The 22,375-nt window shown below is 41.9% G+C and overlaps 1 protein-coding gene across 1 annotated transcript in view; it reads left to right on the top strand.

Moving 5' to 3' along the window:
- The window catches only part of si:dkey-246g23.2 (solute carrier family 66 member 2), a 49,014-nt gene that overhangs the window by 5,311 nt on the left and 21,328 nt on the right, over positions 1–22,375 (top strand). The gene's annotated exons all lie outside the window — the stretch shown is intronic.

Genomic DNA, 22,375 nt, shown 5'->3' with positions numbered 1-22,375 from the left:
CCTTACGCTCAACTGAATGGCTGCTGCTGGCTCCTTGTGTCTTGACATTGAAACATATTCTTCTGTTCACTAGTAAAAGTAATAACAGTATTATAGATGTTAAGATATGGGAGAAAGTGCAAGGCAAAGCAGAAATGTCCAGTGGATGTATTAGTTGGTGCAGTATCGCGCGTGTGTGCGTGTGTGCGCGTGTGTGTGTGTGTGTGTGTGTGTGTCTGCGTGTCTGTGTGTGTGTGTATCTTAGGTCTGCAAGTGCAGGATGAAGCCCGTCTAACATTATATTCAGGGTCACTCTTTATAGGCATCTGTCTTTTATGTGTAATTGTGTTATTTTTTCACAGACCCTCGAGTTGATTGCTTTTGTAAATGCGCTGACAGGAATTCAATCTTAGTGTAGTTTTTATTAGGTATCGCTGTGATCATGCAGAGCAGGAAGCGTTTATTTAAGCCATAAATTATCATAACTGTTTGCGTGAGGCGTGAGGACGGAAGTATTTGTTTACAAAGAACAACATAACGCAAGTGTGTCTGTTATCCTGTCAGTGACAAATCGTTTAAAGTAAAGTTTGGCTTAGAAACAAAACATTAGTTCTGTGTAGACGTGAGAGTTATGATCGTGTTTATATCTCATCATCAGCCACTGTTTTATTAAAGCCTGCGCTCGAACTTGGTTAATAAAAGACGATTGGTGGAAGATTCTTATCGGTTTATTGTTATGCCCCCGTGCCAGCGACACCCAGTGGCTGGAGGCAGTATGTTTTCCAGTACGTCCGCCCGTCCATCCCACACGATATCTCAGGAACACCTTTAGGGAACGTCTTCAAATTTGGTACAAACAGTTAGTTGGGCCCAAGAATGATCTGATTAGATGTTGGTGGTCAAAGGCTTAACGCCACTGTGACCTCACAACACATGTTTTCCCCTTGTGAACATCATATCTCAGGAAAATCTGCAGGAATTAATTTCATATTTGGTACTTTCCTAAAATTTGGACCAGTTGTCACATGGATTCAATGATTAATTGATCAGATTTCAGTTCTCAAAGGTCAAAGGTCATGATGACCTCAAATGAGTCTGACAAAAAATGTACACAGACTGAAATTGCTGTGGTTGGCGGAGACGTACAACCACAGGGCTGTAACTGTAGTTTATCTGAACTCCCATGTAATATTAATTCACATGTTGCAAACACAGCGAACAATAAATCCCAGAGATTTCAGATTCATCAAGTTTGAGCCCAGGATTAATTCTTCATACACTAGTTAGTCCGTCACTAATACTCAGCTTGACCAGCCTCTGACGTCCAGGACCCTGACTCTGAAGTGCGATGCTGGGATCCTGTTTCACAAAGTGTGGGTTCGATGGGGGATGGTGGGGCTGGGACAAGAATAGCTCAACTGCACTTCGTCCCAGCTCTCCTCCTTCCACCATCCCACCGTCTTTCCAACAGATCAGGGTCATCTCTATGTAAAGCAGCTTCCTCACATCACATGTGTTAGCATCACTTCCAAATATGCGTCTGTTTTTTAGTACCCTTCACGCCGCTGTCAATTCGCAGCTTCCTCTGTTGCTCTTTGCTTTTCTTTTCCTTCACCTTCCTTATTATTTCCCCACTTTCTTCCCCTCTTCCTCTGTCCCCTCACCTCTTCCTGCCTTCCTGTTGCTGTTCCACCTGCTCCCACCGCTTTTCCTCCTCTTCCCCCTCCGGTCGGGTCATCTGAGACCACCACAGAGCATGTGTGTCCTACCGAGGTCACTATGTCCCCCCGCCTGCCTGCCAACACCTGTCCCCCACTTACTGACCTAAATTTCCACTTCCTGCCGACACACTCACAAACAGACTGATAAGGTGATGGATGCACTTTGTCTGTGCAGTTACTGGTAATACAACTGATTCCTGTTACAACAGCCTCCACCTTGTCTTGTTTCCTCTTTCCCTGCTTGTGAAAGCTCTCTTACTTCATTTTGTATTTCAGTGATGTGCAGTATGTCTGATGAGTCTGATGTTGAATGTGCCTCTGATGAACTTTGGCCCAATGCTTTGATTCATGTGGAGTCCAACCTCACATTCACAAGCTTTTTCCTTAAAATGCGACTCGCTCTTCATCACTGGATCCTTTTAATGTGACTCAAATGATCTTAAAAGAATCACAATCAGGTTTCATGTTTGTTTGTGTGAGTCTGCTGTCCTACTTCTTTCCCTCCTGCGGTTTACATGAAGCTGGAATTCAAGCTCCATGTAGAGAAGTAAGAGTTATGGTAATAGTAATGGGAATAATAATGATGACTGTGATAATTACAGCAATATAGTAATAATAATGACATGAATAATTATAGGACTAATAGCAGTAATTGTAGCAGCAGGTTTCTCTTCCTTGGAAATAAATGTGTTGCATCAACTTTGAGCTTGAATGTTATTGTTTGTTCATGTATTGAGATATTTTCTCTCGTACAGTTTTCATGTCGTCACAGCATGAACGTTGTTAATGTTAACATCTCATGACATGTGCGACTAAATATGCAAACTACAGACTGACTGGAACCACAGTTGTTCAGGAAGAGTCAGCAACCTCTTCTTTGTCTACTCAGTTTTCATATGAGAAGAAAGTCGTCGATAAAATCAAACCAGGTCACCTTCATTATTATTAATGACTGGCTGAATATGGATGTTATTTTTCTGTGTGTGTGTGTGTGTGTGTGCGTGTGTGTGTGCGCACATTGGCATGCTGTACATTAGCTTTTATTTATGCTGCACTTTATATGTTGAACTTCACATAATCTAAGTCATAACCTATAGAAGTAAAACTTTAATATATGTGTTTAAATATTGTTAAAATGTCTTTGTGCTAAACTAAACAAAAGTTAAAGTTTGGTGACTGAAGTTGGAGCCTGTGAGCCGTTGTCGTGGTCTCTGCTGAGCTGAGTCAGAGCTGTGACTTTGCAGTGACTTCCAGTTGTCGCCCCTGGGTGCCACATTAACAGTCCCAGCCTGATGATACAGGGATTGGGAGGCTGCTCGGAGGGAGAAGGGAGAGGAGACCTTCAAAGACAAATGTGACCCGAGGCTACAGTGCAACCAAAGTAACTTTGAACAAGTCAAAATAGAAAATGCAGGAGCTGTGGAAATGTTGAGTAAAGGCACATTGCTTATATCTAATCACAGCGTTAATGTGCATCAACGATAATTCAAAAATGATCGATTTAGGGGTTCATTCTTTGTAGCTGGTGCAAGTAAGTCCATCTAAGATTTAATAACAATTAGAACAACACCCCCCTCTTCTGTTTGGAGCACATTCTAACTAATATTAAATAATGTATCTCAGCTTTTAAGATATTTTGATTGTAATCTGAACGCACAGTTTTACAGGTTTATATTATTTACTATAAACCAGCCAATGGCAGCTCTTGCCACACAAATCCCATTTTGTGAGTCACTGGGCACAGAGCCACTCTTCCTATTTAAGATGCTGTTTGTGGGAGTCAGCGAGTGCTCACCAGACCATAAACAGAGGAAGAGATGGGACTCTTGATAGCCGGCGCTGACCCCGCGGTCAACCTTAAAACCGTTACCGTTCAAGTGGTGAAAGCAATTTCAATTTGCTTTAGATAACCTCTTCAGGAGAGGTTGGACGGAGGAGATATTGGAAGCGTGATAGGAATTACTTAAAGAATAAAGGCTCGGTGGCTAATTCATCGTCTACTCTGTAGTGTTGCAAAAATGTATCTTTCACTCTGCTTTTATTCTTCCAGGTGAGAAAACATCTGCCAGCAATTTATTTCCCAATAAAGCACAGCTCTGTTTTTATGCAGCTACGGCTCAGTTCAACACTGAGCAGAGGAAACCGGCTCTGACTCTTCAGGCTTCAGTCTGACTCAGTGGTCGTCATATTTTATTTTACATCAGGTCATTAAGACAAATCTCAATCACCTGAGAGCCTCAATAAACCCACATGTTGTAAAAAAGACTTTGTCCCCGTTTAAAAACTAAGAGAGACAAACGAATAGTTTCTTTTTAGTCTGTTTTTCTGCTGGTTGGTTTGTTGGTTTGATTGGGAGCCAAATGACAAAATCACTACTGGACAGATTACTGGGAAACTTGGTGGAAAGATGTGGTCTGGGAAGAACCGATTACATTTTGGTGGAGATCCGGATCGGGGGCGGATCCAGGAATTATTAATTACTTTCTTAAACATTGTGAGGTTAGAGTGCGACAAGCTTGTGATGACTGAGGGGGTGAGATCACTTTGATTCTCTGGTTCAGATCTGTTGTCAATAAAAAAAACCATTGTTTCCTTCTTTCATCTTGATTCCCTCTCCTTCCTCATCTTCTCCGAGGTTTCCACAAGACCAGTGTGGTTGAAACATCAGAAGTTCTGGATCTTGTGTGGTGGTCGGATTTGAACAGTGTGCTGACTTTGTTTTGGAAGGCTGTGACAACACACACACACACACACACACACACACACACACACACACACACACACACACACACACACACACACACACACACACACACGCCTGCCAGTTTGGAATTCCAGGGCTCTAATAGAGAACCAGGCATTTTCAACCCTGCTTATTCAGGTCCTCTCCTGGACCAGGTGGCATCTGTCAATAACAGCACTTCAGCACCCACTCTGGGATTCATTAGGCGTGTAACAAATTCACAGAGTTTAGGCAAGAGACTCCAAAGCCTCCCCAGTCCTCTGCTGCAGTAGAACCAAGCGCATCTTACTATTCATGAACAAGTCTCTGTATTTTGTCTCACATTCTTGTCACAATTCCCATAACTCTGGTGATTCAGGGATGAAGTTAATCAGATGTGCAAGCGGCTGCGTTACTTTCTCAGATCCATGTTCTTTGGTTTTGCCAGGAGCTCTTCTTGGTTGAATAATGCAGTAGATCTGTGGTAACATTGGGGAAATATCCTCCCTCCCAGTTCCTCTACAGGCTGATGAGATCCAGCTGAAATTGTCCTCATCAGGAAAGTTGTCACCTGCATTTATAATGGCCCCTCTCTTATTGAAACTAAAGCATTTGGCAGACTCCCTCACAATGTCTGCAAAGTAAACATTGTCTTATGCGTCACTAGAAACTAAACAGTTCTGTGTGTCACTTCTGTGAATCATTCAGCTACCAGAAAATTGCACCATTTAAAAACAGACTTCCCATCATCTTCAACTGTTTTCTACAAAGAAACCCTCATTAGTCCAGACTGGTGTAATTTCCTGCTGATTTTCTATGGTGCAAGCGTTTCTCTTTTTACTGAAATATTCTCCCTCGCACTCATTCTCTTCCTCTTTATCTTCATCCTGTGTTCGTGAGGTGGTTGGCTGTTGTTTCCTCAGGCTCCTTTTTGTTTTATCACCAAAAAAATTGATTATTTCGACATGTTACCCTCTCGATTAAGTTGAAGCATACACAACAACTAGAAGGTTGCTAGGTTGTAGCCTTGGAGAGCACAGAAAATCCTGGGTCCGCAGGTTTATCTGCTCCAAATTAAAAGGCTCCTCCTTGGGTGAGGCCCATCCCCTCCAAACAAACAAAAGAACAGCAATGACAACACAACCTTCTCGGCGGAGGTTAATAAAGATCAAGTGCTTCCCCCAAGTGGCAGTAGGGTGACGATCTCTACAGACTTTGTTTGAATTGGAAATCATTGCGGGCCACAAACAGGTTCTCTGCTGGCGGGAGGTGGTTCAGAGGCCACGCAAAGACCATCAGGGGTCAAACGTCTCAGGTCAAGTCAAGTGCATAAGTGGCTGCTTCACACACTTGCACACAATTAGTTGTTGTGAGTCACATTAAAGGTGAAGGTGTGTTTATTTGCCCCTTGCATCTTATAGGCAGAGACAGTGAGCCTTTCCACTTCTGTATGCGTATTGCATTTGCATTAATTTGTGACTCTGCAGATGATGACTCTACTTCTGACCCGTATCTGCGACACTCAGGCAGCACTGCAGCGCAAACACATGCACACGCACAATTTTGTGCAACTCAGCCAAATGCATTTACATATCGTACGCCGCACAGGAAAATATTCTGTTTGCTCTCTTCAAGTGTGTTTAATTAAAACTCCCGATAACAGTAAAGTTTAATTAGAAAGTCAAATTAAGTCAGGCAGGTGAGAGCCGCTTTATTAATAGACGAGCGTATTGGATTACTTGAGGAGAATATTTAAAAAATGCAAATAAAAAACAAGCCTCACAGAGGGAGTATATGTGTGGAGATGAATGTTTTGGTTTTAAATTATCACAGGAGAGCAGCAGCGTGCAAACATTCTCCTGAACCAAAGATAAGTTTTGTAATTACCTTCAGGATGGAGGAGGTTGTTTTCCCTGTTATTGTTTTGCTTTGTGTAAGAGACATTTGCAGTCGGACTGTTGGGAGTATTCACAGCAGAGGGTGGAGCAGTGACTGTTCCTCATGTGTGATGGCTGAAGGTGACCATGCAGCTCTCATGGGCTGTCACAGGCGGCTCCTACCCATTTCCTCCATGTGATGTCGTTTGTCAAATGAATAACCTGTCAAAAGGACTTAGCCTCTGAAGGGATCATCAGCTCCTCCTCACAGGGGAGAAGTGCAAACGTGTACTTTCTACTCAACTTTAATATATTTATATATATATATTGGTTGGCGGGTCCAACAAAGCGCTACAATGTGAATTTTGAATGTAGCTGGTGTTACCTTCTACTGCAGGAACAATGGGGGGGGAAGGTTTATTTGGTATTTTAAATGTGATACTGCTCAAACCTATTGAATTGAAAATGGTCCATTGCTTCACACTGTCATGGCGTCCGCAGCGCTCACGAACACATGCTGCTCGTTCACTTGGGAGACGTTGTGCATTTCCCACCTGCATTGTGGTCGTGCCGCTCCATCGTGCTCAGGCTTCATGGACTAGAAGTAAAGAAAAACTCAACTTTTCAACCTGTCACATTATATTTAAATGAACGTTAAAGATCAGACACCAGCAAATCAAGTCACTTCAATGCAAATATAGAATTAACTTGGAGGGACGAGGGAGAGGCAGAGTTCCTGTACACTTCCCTTTGGCATTGCAGTTAGCATGGTATGTTAGCTAATAAGGCGGCTAAGTTGTGGGCTCCAAGTGGTAAACTGTGATTGTTGTTATTATGACGATAGCAGTGTGTGTGTGTGTCTGTGAAGCGTTAAAGAAACGCCTACATGTGAGTTGGACACTGAACAGAACGTAGCCATTGGGGGCTGTATAGGTCGGATAGGTTCAATAATATATGAAATAAAAGTGTCCTTTAATTATGACAGATAAAAAGGTGGTTTATAGAAAATGTGCTAACATGAGAAAACACTTGTGTCCTTTGGTCCTTTTCTGACTCTTGAATTAAATGGATGGAATCTAACTTTAGGGACCATCCACCTCAGATCTCTTGGTCGGTCAATGTCACAGCCTGAATATTTGTCCTCGTTTCACGGCACAAATTAATGAGGAAACCTTTTTCAGGCATTTCATGCTAAGTGTGAATCAGATTTGTTCCTAATTGACCCACCTTGCCCAGAAAAGGTCGCATCAAACAGGGACGGAAACTCTTTGCTTTCAAATTGGACATTTTTTTTATTTAATACTGAGCTAAATTTCTCAGCCGCCTCTCGGGGGGTCTGCCCTGATCCCCGCTGGTTATTTATGGACGTGGGTTAGTAATTCATGAACTTACCTCTTGACCCTGTCGAATTGTTTTGGTCATTCAGGACAATGTGCCGCCTCATTAGACCGGCAACAGAGAGACTTAACAAACAGGCGCCATCTTTCACCATCCATTTCTGTCATAGAACCAGCAGATAGTTGCACATCTGTTTTAGTGTTATACCAGATTGTGTGTGTGTGTGTGTGAGTGTGTGTCCGTGGTGTCCATTAAGACGTCCACGGACAGTATCAGGCGGCCGGGTGTCTCCTAACAGAACAGTCGATACCTTTGAGTGACGGTTCAGTCGATGGGAGACTCGGCCTCAGCTTGCTCAGTACGGCAGAGCTTGACTGTTTTATGTGGCAGAGCATATTAGAACAATAAATTGTCTTACCTTGCTGATACGGATATTAATCAGTACATTTATAAACCATAATTCAATTGTATTCAAGTATTCTGACAATGACTGAAGCTGGAAGGTTCTTTCAGGTCCAAATGTAATATCTCAAGTTGTGGTTGTTGTGTTGCTGTTGCGTACAAACACTTATTGCGGTTCCTGTCACTGTAGATGTGTCAGGATTTGCCTCCATATCGATCAAGGACGGAACAAATAACACAAACCAATCAGAGAAACAGGAGATAAGAAGGTTGTGTCCACCCCCCCTATCACTGCATAGCGAGTTCCACGTAGAGGACTAGATAATGAGCTCATCGGCAAAATGAGAAAGAAAACCCCACTTTCAGACTCATTTTCTCTGCAGCAGTAAACACGTGGTTGTTGTTGCACAATTAAAACGTTTCATATCAACATCAGCAGGCGCTCGCTCCGTATGCTGAGCTTAAATTCCCACTTGAATCAATAGAAAATATTCAACGTGCACTGAAACATTTGGTTCTTTTCAATCAAGGCCTTTTTCTGTTTGCCACTGAGTCGCAGCTGAGGCTTTTTATTCATTTATTTTTATTCCGACATGTCACAATATTGTTTTCACATCACACCGCTCTCTCCTCTCCTCTGTCGGGGGTTTTACTTTCATTAAGTGGGAGCGCGATGTAATCACATTTAACTCAGTTAGTGACCATCGCTTGTTAATTATTTTTCACGATGCAGTGTGGGATACAATGAGTCAAGTGTGTAGTGTATAACACACACACACACACACACACACGGGCGCACATATACACACTCAGCTTCTCATTCTTAACTGATTCTGAGCATCAGTTTAATAGACAAACATAACTGGCTGTACTGATCATATTAGACGTCTCTAATTACTGCTCATTCTTGTAAGTAACTTTATAAAAGGCCTGGGTTCTACCTCTCTGCTGTCAGTGCTGCTGTCAGTGCTGCTGTCAGTGCTGCTGTCAGAGCTGCTGTCAGAGCTGCTGTCAGAGTTAATGATCGAGGGAAGAACCTTTGCCGAGTTAGACGTCTTCTTTCTAGCGGATGATGTCACGTCACTGACACGTTGACATTCTCACTGATTCATGAACTGAATTCACTTTACACTTTTCAACCACGACAGGAGTATTTGATTCAAGAATACAAAACAAAGTATACATTAAGTATATGTGTCAGATACACTGTCTGTTTAAAGTTTATTGAAGTGTGAAGTTTTTTCTAGGCCTCGTTGCCTTTAAATCCCAAAACCACATCTATATTACTGCACTAACATTGTTTGACCGGCTCTGTCAGCAGTTTCCTCACCTATGGAAAAGTAAAATCACTATGACTTTCATTTATTTTCTTGCTCCTGCAGGTTTTCCTCTGTACTCGATTGGCAATTCTGTTTTATTTTTTCTGGCTGCTGATATGGATGTAAGCAAACTGCAGACTAATCCGCTGCATTGTGGCCTCGCTGCCACGATTATTAAAGCCACAAACCCGAGGACCACATTAAACACACATTTCTAAAGCCTTCTTCCTGTAATGAGTAGATTTTAATTATGTCATTGTGTCCTTGCAGGGCAGCCGCTAGCAGGTGAAAGAAAAATATCCTGCGCATATACGCTCGCTCTTCTCGTTCTTCTCTGTCCATCATCCATACACATTTATAACATATAAAAGCTTCATCTCTTCCTCTCATTATCGTCTTTATTATCGAAAGCAACAAAGGTTTTTTTAGTTTTAAAGTTTTGCAGTTTTTGTCCCATTAGCTTTTTATACCACGAAGACAAATGATGACTAAGACCTAAATACATAAAGTAGTTTATTAGCCGACACTGCAGAGGAATAAATATAAACGTCCTGCAGCGATGGACATAGGGGTGAGCGGAGCTGTCTGGTGACTCATTCGATTCTTGGAGAGTTAATGCACATTAGTCCTTGACTGTTCAATGTCAAGGAAACGGCGTGATAAGCACAGATCCCCTGTGAGGTCTAAACTCATTATTCCCTCATCGAGCTGAAACGAGCGCGGCCTCCACCGCTCCTGCTTCCCCGTCTTTCGGCTGCGTCGCTCAGCGTGTTGTGCTCTGATCAGACCTGATCAGGGGGAAAGTGAGAGACTCAAACTTCAAAAACCCTCCAGCTTGCTTATTAAGAGAGAACTCTGACTGTTCTCACACATAAAAATCATGAATACTCGTGCCCCCGAGGCAAAAAGCATCTCCATAAATGTATCGCTGGTAAAAACACATGATTCTTAATTCTTTTTCTTTTTCTCATTAGAGAAATAATTGGACAAATACGCCGTTGGTGTCAGTTAATCCTTCCAGCTAAGTTCACGAGTTCGAGAATTTGACATACGCCTTGAAATTAATACACATCCTCACATAGAAAGTTTTCCAGCTCTAAACTTTCCGGGATGATGCATCGTGTCGAGGAGCAGGAACCTGTGTGTAGACGGTAGTAGAGGATGTAGCAGGGCGCTCGCTTTCCCACCGTCCTCATTGGAGCGGTGCTGCCGTGCCCCGGGCTCTGTGTCATCCATGAGACACCAGACATGCACTGACTTCCTCTGACTCGTCTCCAGCTTGTCACACTGTGCTTCCTGAGAACATGAGCGCCTGAAGGACTGACCACACACACACACACACACACCTGTAAAACTCAGACAGTGACAAATACACAAAACTGGCAGGATATTTAACTCCATCCCTGAAAAACTACACGACACCAGATGATTAGAGTTTGTCTCTTGTTTGTTCACAGTCTGATGTCTTGTGAGTTTCCTCTTCTTGTCCTTTTACCGTTGCTGCAGATCAAATAGCTCCGGCAGCTCATATCATTATCAGAATAACAACTAGAGTAAAAACAAAAGCTGCAACACAAACAAGTCCTTGTAAACTCGTCCCACTGCATCTCCGAGAGAATGAAGGCTGTGACCAACAAGCTCAAACAAGAGGGCCGCCATTTTGTGCCTGACGTCATCAGGAGCCAGAGTCGGAGTAGATGTGATTGTGGTGTCGAGCCGTGATGTCAATGTCGAGCTGTCTTTTATGTTTCATCCTGGTTTCATAGCATCAAATAACTGATTGTACATGTAGTGTGGTCCCCTCTACTAACATGGAGGAAGCCGTGTGTATCAAGATGATTTTGCTCCACTTTAGGGGAGGTGGCATGTCGTCCATCTTTATGTACAGTCTAAGGTTCAAATTCAAGCCGACAATTATCTACAACTTTAAATCTTCTGTTATCAGAGAGAAGAACAGATTATCTCTGCTGTTGAAGTAATTCTAACTGAGTCCATTAACATCGGGGATTATATTTTACCGGAAAGCTAATGATGCTTCAACATGTTGGACATGAACTAAATGAAAGTTGTCCGACCTCTGCTTTCCTCCTCTTTGTCCTGTCCTGGATAATGATGAGGAAATCAAATCTGTGTCCATATTTATTAGGGATGGGACTAATCCAGTATATTTACCCTTTAGATAAACTGCAAACCAGCAGACCATTGGGAATAGTCAAGGTTACCACTGCTGCACAGATTAATCTATTTACTGACGGCCTCGTAAAGACAGTGTTGATGTAGAACATGTCCCATTTCCCTGAATGTAATTAACACTTTGACAGCGGAGCATTGGGCGCAGCCGACGATAAGCGAATGTCACAGGGCAGAACATCGCAGGGATATCGCAGGATGCAAAACATTTCTCAGTCTCACCCTCTTAGAAGAACCCCCTCTCTCTCTCTCTTTCTCCACCCCCCTTCTCTGTTGTTTTCACACTTCATCCCCTTCTCTCTCTCTCTATTTAATTCTCCTTCTCTCCACCCAACCCTGTAAATCTCCCTCGATTTCTCTTCAGTCTAAACAGTGGAAGCAAACAAGTGGACACTGATGCAACCTCACAGCAACAGCGTGTTTTCTAATACAGGGATCCTCTTCCAGCTGCATCACGATATACAGAAGCAAACACTGACAGACAGAAAATTCCCCAAACGAACTAAGAAACTCTCCAAATCCAAATGGATTGTGAAGTGAAGTAAAATATGTTTTATGGACAAGTTGAGTTAAATGTCAAACAGTGTTAATGCTGATGTGGCTCTCACGTGTTGTTTTTCAACCTTTGCGCAGTAATCCTCATAAAATGAAGTCTTTTCTTTGTTATGACATGAAGTAGCTGTTTAACCACAGCAGCTCTTCATTCTTTAAATATTTCTTAACTTTTTACATATGAGGAAGTGATAAACATGTAAATACAAACGCTTGCCGACACTAATTGATCGCTAACGAGCTAGCTCTGCAGCCGGCCGAGCTGCAGTGAGCGCAGACACTTAAAATAAGACGATGATAAAGGGAAGTTCTCCTTAGACTCAACCTGTTTTCACCCCCAACACTGGACTAAACAAATGCCAGTGGAAAAAAAGCAGATGGACAGACAGGTTTTGTGAAGTCACAAGCTCGGGATTGAATTTTCTCGACCCAAATCCGACAGGTGTTGTGTCCGACATGTGCCAACATGACGGAACTTGGACCTAAAGTCACTGTAGCAACACCATGTCCACCTGGTAGGAATAAACAGCATGTGTTGTATTATCAGTGTGACAGGAAGTCTTGCACTTCTTGCTCATACAGTAATTAACGCATTTTTCTCACAGATTCTGATTAACAACTAAATATGTTATAGCCTTTTCCTTTTATAGTCATTATGTTGCCATACCCTTATTATATTTTTCAATTTCAATTTCAATTTCAAAGTCATTGACTCATTGATCAACACTGACGGTGCTGCACTTTATGTTTTTAGAGAATATAGTGTTATTTTTAATCTTTCTGTTTTGTGTGTTTTTATTATTTTAGCCTGGTTTATTCTCTGCTGCTGCTAAAACATTCAGCCTGGTTGCTGCCTTGCATCGGTGCTCACCCAGTAGCACAAGTGCACAAGAAGCTAAACAGGCCCAATAAACTGCAATAAACGTATCTCAGTGTGTAACTACACGTGCACAGGAAGAGGAAAATAACAGAACGCAGCCAGCTGTAGTAGTGAGGAAGGTCAATGGACGTTTTTATCTAAATGACTTTTAATGAGACCCTGCCGAGCTAATTACTGTGGACTGAGTGATGAGCAAATAGTTCCCTGAGGTACCTTTTTATTCTCCTTTGTGTGTGTGTGTGTGTGTCCTGATGATACCACACCACATAAAGATATCATGTTTGTTGCAGAAAATAATGTATTTCACGTGATTCCTCTGATCGCTCTCCTGTTGCAGCTATTGCATCGTGTTCGGCATTTTCCCCGTGAGCTGCTCAAGCGGAAAATGAAGCTGCCACTTCTGTGTGCATGTAAAGTCACCGGCAGTCATGTGTAGGTTATAGAAAATTGGATATTTTCTGCTGTGTTCTCGATATTGCTTTTTGCATTAAAATGAAGACCACACAGTCGGTTCCCTTTACATCTCATCATCTTTACATTGATTTAATCCAGGCTACATATTTGTTTACCACACAATCCCAGCACTGTGATTAAGCAGGAATTGCAGAATACTTCTTAAAGGTTTAGAGCAATAACCAAACTGTAACAAGTTCCTAAATTTGCAATCAAGTGCACCGCCTCATTTTTATTATTTGTTATTTATACAGATTCACAAAAAAACCTTTTCTGCAGTTCTCTTTCTAGCTGTTAAATCTCATACTGTCTGATATATATTTCATTCTGCTTCTGTGGAAGTTCTTCATCTGAACATGTCACGTTTTGTTTATGAACACATGAATCCAGACTGTAGAGCTGTCATGGTGCGTGTTATGATGTGGGATGGTCCAAGACTCTCAATGAGGAGATTTAAGGAACTGAGTATGTTTCCGCCCCCTGTCCACGGGTTTGTTTCTTCATCAGCAGGATTACGCAAAATCTACTCAACTGAGACTTAAAGTCTGGAATCCAGATAAAGAGGCAGCGAAATAAGGCTTTTTTTTTCACATTTTCACAGATTCCCCACGGAATAATTTACGGATCTTGACGAAGAAGCATCAGGCATATTTAGTGGACTAATATGCAGCTGTGCAATTTGGTGCAGATTCAAAAAAAGATCTTGATCTAGTGGATTTAAAGGGGGTTTCATTGGGGGTTGGCTTTTTCTAGCCGCTGTACGGTAACAAATATGGACATAAGGGCACAGCCAGGAACTTTATCACTAAGCTGCTGTCAGACATGGAATTAACATCTGGGTTTTTTCCTGAAGCATTCTGGAGGGCTTGTGTCAGTTGCATGTTATTCACACAAACCCTGGGTGGATAATGTAATGCTGATGTAATGCAAATCTCTGCTTTTCAGGACTGTTTTCACTTTTATGAGTCTAAGTTGGAAATAAATGTTAAAACGTGAGCTCCTCCTTTAACCTTGACATGCATCTCTGGATGTGAAGGTCACATTGAAGCTTTTGACACACACACACACAATGTGATTCTGCAGCGAATAATTGCAGCATTATCTGTCATTTACACATGCTTATCTCTGTAGGAAGGCCCCCCAACCCCCATTGATAATGTGTCTGCCCTGTTAAACCCAAGTATATAGTTAGGATCCTCCCCCACCCCCCCACATTGCTGTCTCCTTATCTGGACCTCCGGATTCGTCCATCTGGTCACCAGCTGATCATTATCAGACCAGATCACCTTCACACACACACACACACACACACACACACACACACACACACACACACACACACACACACACACACACACACACACACACACACACACACACACACACAGGCTTAACTTTCCAGACAGGGAGGCAAAGAGAAACAGTATATTTGCACCTTTGTTTATATCAGTACATCATAGACTGCTGCGCTGCATTTCCACCCTCGTCCCCGACGTGTGTGTCTGTCTGTGTGTGTCTGTGTGCGTGAGAGTGAGACGGAGCGAGTGAGAAAAGAGCCAGGGAGCAGAAGTGTAGTTAATTTGATCTCCTCCTCCTCTGTCTCCGTCATGCTCTCGCAGCATGTGTGGGGAAAAGGTGGAGTGCTTCAGTGATGCTTCAGTTCCACTCCCCTTCATCCTCAGAGCCAAGGTCACTGCAGCTCAGCCCTTTGAACACAAGAGTCAAGGCTCCATTGTCCGGCTCGTCAGGGCCCTTCTTTATGTCTCCTATAATCAAAGCTGTGAGAATATCCAGTCAAGCAATTGTTTTGTTACATGAGCACAATCGGCTTTGTGGAAGAACCACTATGTTCCTGAGTGGCCCACACAAGTGAATGAACAAAATGTGTTGTATTCATCAGTTTTCTCATACATGGCATTTTTTTGCTCCTGGGTAAGAACAAGATGTATGAGTTCTATATATCATTTGACTTATTTGAGGAATTTAATGTGTTTGGGTGGTTTTCTCTGGGTTTCGTTCATAGTCCAAAAACAGCAGATTGGCGTTAGGTTAATCAAAGTGTCTAAACTGACGATAGCCATGTGTGAATGGTTATTTGTCAACCTTAAAAAATCAAACCAGCATAGATGAAAACGATTTGGTTTTCTTTGGCAGTTGAACATATGTATTTTTCGCTACCATGTACAGCATGAATGAATTCCTTTAAGCCAGGTGGAGATAAGGGGGAATATCGGCACTTTTCCATAGCAAGGCGATGGATTTATTATCAGCAATTACGTCCCGTTTGATAAAACGCAGGAGGGATGTCAGATATGTCGCCCAGAGCCGGGGAATTTCACACCCAATAATCTATCTCAGATTCTCCATCGCTGAGCCTTTGCATTAAATCTACAGGAGGTGAATAAGGTTAACTGTGTCTATTTTGTATTTAGAGCTGAGCTCCATGTTATGAATCTCTGGTGTGAAGAAGGTGTGTGGATGATGTTGAACTGTTATAGCTTAGGGCAGCTGTTTTATGAGGAAGTTTATTCCTTCTCTCACAGTGATTCCCAGTCACTGTCGTGTTAAGTACAGTGCAAGTGTTGCTCCAGTTTGATCCTAGTGTTAAGTGGTTGAATTTACTTTCATTATGGGAAAAAAAAATTCTGTTATATGTTAAGGACAAGTTGCCTCAGGGGTGGTTACTATCTTTTAGACTTCTGTCAATTGCTAATCCACGTTAAATCACCCGGGAGTTTTACATCCATACATTAAACACTCTTAATCTTAGAGTTATTATTTCATTTCTAATCCAGTCCAGTGAAATGGAGCTTTAACAAAAGAAAAAAATATATCACTGATCGCATACTGAGGGACTCCATTGTGTCGAGTCACAATTATGTGAGTAAGAACAGTATAAAAGACAGTCTTTCCTTCTTGGTGTCAGCATGAGCTGCTGATGCTGGTTGAAAGAACTACAGTCTGCAAAAAGAGGAAATAACAGTGAGGCCGGGGCTGTTTTGCCTCATCTAAATCTGCCTGGTATTGCTTAAGTCATTGTTCTTCCTCTGTAAAGTCTCTGAGAACAAAATGAGTCATAGTTAAAAATGATTTTAAGAAACTGGGCTGAACAGTGTCCGTTATGCCGTTGATGCCAGAGATAAGAATGTAAAAATAAAAATATCCTCAGTGTTTGGGATTAGTAGATAACAGCTCCTCAACTAGCACCCATAATTAGAAAACTTATCTGCTCACTCATCACGCCGAATAACCTTTAAAAAGTAAGAAACGGAAGAACAGTGCTTCCTTTGAAACGTCAAACTTTCATTCTGCTGCAGACAGCAAATCCTAAACAAGCAGTGAACTTCAAACATGGAACGCTTCTTAAGGCCAAACCACCGGCAGACGCACGCTGCATTTCGTGTGATCTTGAAAAGATTTGAGCTATTTACGGATTTTGCATGCAAGAGAAGGTGTACAGCCTTATATCCCTGCTATCGGAACAAGTGAAGGACTGACAGGCTGTGTTTTAAACTCAAATTAAAACAAAAAACTGCTGATGCAGAAGAAGAGCGTGAGGTAGAAGAGGGGAGAGTTGTTGGAATTTAAAGGCTGAGAAGGCAAAGGGCAGGTTTCAAATTAAAGGGGAGCTTGGTTTTTGGGATATTTTGGGGGGAAAACTCTGGAACATTGTCCACTTTTGTCCCAGACAGACAGACGGAGGCAGACAGATGCCCGCTTGCTTTTCGTGGTCGTAAGACTGACGGGAAAGGACAGGGAAGTGACGAGACAGCCATGGAACGAGAAACACATCTTTGCAATCGACCCCCCTGCTGTGTGACGTGTTTCGTAGGGCCACCAGTAAATAGAGCTCCCCCAAAAGCCACTTTATAATTCTAATACTCGGGAAGGGGGAAAGTTTTAAAGGGAAAAGGGAAGAAAGAAATCTGTGGGAGCCTTCGTGGGTCCTCTCTGCTTCTCGTAAATGAGAATCGAGGGTCCCAAGACCTGGTGAACTATAACACACAGACAGCACACTGTGTACAGCACGAGTGACAACTAGCTTCACAAACAGGACCAGTGTTAGGCTGAGCTCTGCCTGCCTGCTGAGGATCATAAAAATGTTATGGATTCTTTGATGGTCCACCGCCCCACAAGATGCAGCAAGATTTATCCCAGTGGTCAAAATGACCAGTCTGACGGATGGGTCCGATGTCAATGTGTTTGTGTGAGAGAGGGAGAGAGGGAGAGAGGGAGAGAGGGAGCAGGCTACCACAGTCTGTAGGTAATTAATGGGAAACACTGAGTCTACCTTGATTATCAGAACTTGCATATTGTAATTTTGGATTAGGCGCCTTGGGATTCGGAGACTTCTGACCTATGAAGGCAGACATGAGGTAGTGAGTTATGAAAATCAATTTTGATGACATTAACATAAGAGCAGAGCTTCAGTTAAACTAAATAATTGTTCTGAGATGATGATTTTGTATTTTTGTTGCCGGAGCAATTGAAAGTCTTTTTCTGTACATGACCTTTTAGCTTCAACGGCTACGTTGTTCCCAGGACTGTTATCAACTCTGACCCAGAGTTCAACAGAATTTAATTCACCAAACATCCTGTAATTTCCACTTGTAGCTGCATAGGTGTGATTTATGTTTTTCCTTTTTGTCCAATTTTCTTTTTATCTTTTTGTGAGTAGTTATTTGATTTATGATGTATGTGTTGTAGGATTGCAACTGGCAATTACTTTAATAATTGACTGTTCAGCAATTATTCGATTCATTTTGTCTGTAAATGTCAGAAAATAATGGACTTTGTAACTTCCCAAAGCACAAGATGATATCTTCATGAGTCACGGTTTATCCAGCAAACAGTCCAGAACACGAGGATATTCAACCTTCTGTTAAATGCTAAAGAAAAGCATCAAGTCCTCAATTTTCTTTTCTGAAAAATGAATAAAAGGATTATGTACTTATCATAATTGTTGGAAATTATTATTGCTGATAATTGTTCCACTGTTGTACGTCAGACAAATCCCTGCCTATATAATAAAAACCTTTATTTATAACTAACTGAATAACATCAGCATAACATGAAATAATCACAATTAAATCCCTTCCCAATCTGACACAATGCCCTGAGACAAAAGTGTACATGTATACATACCGGGTTCATGGCAGGAAACTGGCCAGTGTACCTGAACGGCTCTTTGAGTGGGTACGTTGGAGACCCTTCTCATTTATCTCCAAGCTGCAGGCGCCGGCCATGCGGTGACTATTAGGGACAGACGTGGACAGAGGCTCTGGGGCGTGAGTGACTGTTAAAAGGTAGATTGAATGGTGCTGGTGGATGTGGGAGTTTGACAGTGTGCCAGAGCTGTAAGTGGAGCTGAAGCTGAAACAAATGGTGTGGAGTCACGTCGCCGACTGTACCGACTGATATATGGTGTCCTGTCAGGATGCACACAAACAAGCACGAGTGTGGGTCGTCAATCTTTTCTGTCTCGCTGTCTTCACCACTATGTCAAGAAAATGGACGTTTTGTCCGTCTCTATCCGTTGACAACACACAGGAGTGCGTCCCTCCATGTGTGATGTATAACACTCAGGTTCAGGCCATGTCGGGGAAGTACAGTATATTGTGACTGTAATAAGCAGCAGCTCAGTATCTCAGTCACTGTTTTATGAGACAGATTTGAATGTGGAACCCATTAGTACGTAGCAGAGGTCAAGCGGCCACAGAACTCTTGTTGTGGGTTGTTAATGCCCAGAGCGCTCATTAGCAAAGCCTCCTCTAGGTCAAGAGCCTCGAACAGACACACATGTGCTCAGCAAGCGAGCAATCAGTGATGGAAAAACACAGCCACAGTTCAGCAGCAAGTTCAAACCTGCCCACTCGGAGAAGTGCTACTGCAGCAGAAGCTGAAAAGATGATTTGTGGCAGAGCCTGAATAAAGTAAATCGTTCTCTCCCGCTCTGAAATATAGATTTTATGAATCCATTTGTTTATTTTAAGTGATTTTTCCCTTTCCCTTTTTACAATGCAGTTAAAACATACCAATATTTCCCTTATTTTATATCGAAGATGGCTTATGTTATTTTCTCACATGCATTAATTGGTGGCTCAGTAAGTCTTTATCAAGGACACGGACCCAATCTACCACCTTAACTGTAAAAAAGTAAATACATTATATTTTTACGTACAATATATAAATTTAATTAATGTTAAACAATATTATCCGATTTCCATCCTCAACATGTTCTTGAGAATTGGGTCAGAGTTCATTTTGGAATCTCAGCCTCTTGCCAGCTAACCAGTTACCTTTGTTAGCTATAGAGCAATTAAAGGATACGACACATCAATAAAAATGTTTTGCTATTGATAACTTGGTTTATCTGTCTATCTTTGAAATCTGACAAGTTAATATGAGGAAGTGATTGGCCAGGTAGCAACGGGTAGAGATCTAATCAATCAAAGAAAAAGCTGAAACAGTATTTTAAATGCTAATTAATGTTGTTTTTGAGTTTTAGTTTGTTCTTTATACGTCTGATAAAAGGCTCACAATTCCCTTCTATTGTGCATTCAAGTCAGCAACTAACTATAAACTGAATCCTGAATGTATGAAGCTTTTCGCATGAACAACTTTTGTAATACACAAATATTATGCAAATGAAGGTGCCTGTTGTCCCTGTGAATAGAAGACGCAGGGAGGCTTTTATGTTTAGACAGATGTGTCGGGGACTGAAGAAAAAATGTGTTACAACTTGATTTTCTTAATTTATCTCACACACAAGATAAAAATAGAGGCTGCAGCTCGGACAAATTGGGCAGCGAAGCAACAAAAACAAGTCTGCATCAAACGTGTGAGCTGACAAGAGAATACAAGAGGAACAAATACACAATGCAATGTACCGCTAATCACAATATTCTACCTTCCCATATGGCAAACACAAAGTTGAATCGTAAAGCAATTATACACTGGGATTCTCCTGTGTGTGCATTTCCTTGTATGTATGCAAACAGGCGTGTGCAGTTGTGTGTTCATGTCAGTAAGATGAGATCAGAAAATGTCACTTAGCAGCAAAATGCACAAAGAGGATCAGCCAGGGACACAAGGTCAAACATAACCCTGACTTCCAGAGTCAGAAAGACCTAAACTCCAGGTACATGTCCCAACTTGCACTTTCCCAGTGCTTATCACCGTCTGTGCACATGTTCAGTTATTGTAATGTCACTTTTTTCTCATAAATTAGCAATTAATTATTAGAATAATACGTAAATGCAGAAAACAACCTTTTTCTTAACCAGCTCATATTTCAGAATGGGTAAACCAGTGCTGTCTACTACTGAATGTGCAAAAACCCACTAGCATGTATTTCACAAAGACAGCAAGCAACACTGTTGAGCCACGTATGCGTATATACTTTCATATACTCAACTTTTACTTAGTGTTGAGTCGTATATAATTGTACAAAGATTAGAGGTTGTCAAAAAAATCGATTACCTTTGGATGATGAGGGATTCAAATCGCTCCTTTAAAACCCAAATTAATTTCAGATTCATAGGGAATTGCTTGTCAAGCAAGGCTGCCAGAATGTACACGAATGCTATGATCATAAAGAACCTACCGTTTAACAAATTGCCAAACTCGCATACTCATTTCCCACATGTCACCCTAGTTTGTCGACTAAGAATAAGGTCCTGCACTACAAATCAGAGTCGTACCACTAAGTTAAATCAGATTTGGCTGCTCAATATTAATATCTGACACTTTTTTCCTGTTTAAACTATCAAGCGACACCTTATTGAACAGACAGAGGCTTGACTGAGTGGAATGATTTTACAGAGAGGAGCTAGACAGTGATGAGCGCTCACTCTGCAGATATTTCTGGGGACATTTCCACGTCCAATTTCCAGGTTTTCCTCGGGATGAGGATTTGTTCAAACAAGTTGTTTTATTCGAACAAAGACTCAGTTCTGCCCAAATCTGGAAAAAACAGGTCAATCATCATCACTACCATCTGACATCAGATGCCTCATCTAAAGAAAAGCATTTTGGGTCATCGCATTAGAACGGTTAGTGTGATATATGTGTTCAGTAATTTAGCATGGCCCTAGGAGGATGTTGTAAAAAAAAAGGTTGATAGAAAAAGGTTCCTCACCCCTGTTTTAAAAGCTTTTGTATTATTCAGAGAGCTGTCAGAGAAGGAGGGAGACACAGAGAGCCGTGGACCTGTTAGCTGCCGAGCCAAGTTTAGAACAGTTCAGCTACTTTCTGTCCGTCTAAATGATCGAGCAGCACACGTGTCCCTCAGCACTGTGTTGTCAATACTCTGCGTTTATGAATAAAAGAGCAGAGGCCGTCTGAAGATTCAAACCACAGACGATGCCAAATGGCCTTCAACAAACTTCTGATCTGGGAAAGTGTCAATTTAAGTTTTTATCCATTTGTGGATAAACTCAAACAGACAATATTGTTTTTTACACATCACACACTAATCTGAAAAAGATTAAATCCATCCTCCGTGTCCTTCAAAAAGCTGCACTTATCCTCAGATTAGACCAGTGAGCCGAACGCAAACAGCATTTTTCACACATCCTAAAATACACGAGCAGCCTCGACAGATCCGACCTTTTCTGTTCGTAGTCTGCTGGTGCTGAGTTGGCATATCTCTGAGCTCTCTAGCTGTCGGTGTGTATCCTTGTCTGTGCTTTTGAGTTTACACGCTAACCTCTGTGCTGTCATTTCTCTGCTCGGCCTGATAGTAAACACAAGTTTAGCTTCCATCTACGATCGTCCTCACCCCGGCTCGTGTGAGACAAAACCTTCACAGCTACACCGTAAACCCTCCGAGTCCGTCACAACCACCTGAACAGACGAACACATACACAAATTGACTGACTTATCCTGCCTGAGCAGCTTTGCATCACCCCGGAGGAACTTCATACACAGGTATTGACATC

The sequence above is a fragment of the Hippoglossus stenolepis genome, chromosome 5 (genome assembly GCF_022539355.2).
Source record: "Hippoglossus stenolepis isolate QCI-W04-F060 chromosome 5, HSTE1.2, whole genome shotgun sequence".
NCBI classification, from domain to species: Eukaryota; Metazoa; Chordata; class Actinopteri; order Pleuronectiformes; family Pleuronectidae; genus Hippoglossus; species Hippoglossus stenolepis.
The sequence above is the reverse complement of the archived record's forward strand: the minus strand, read 5'-3'. Positions and strand labels throughout refer to the sequence as shown.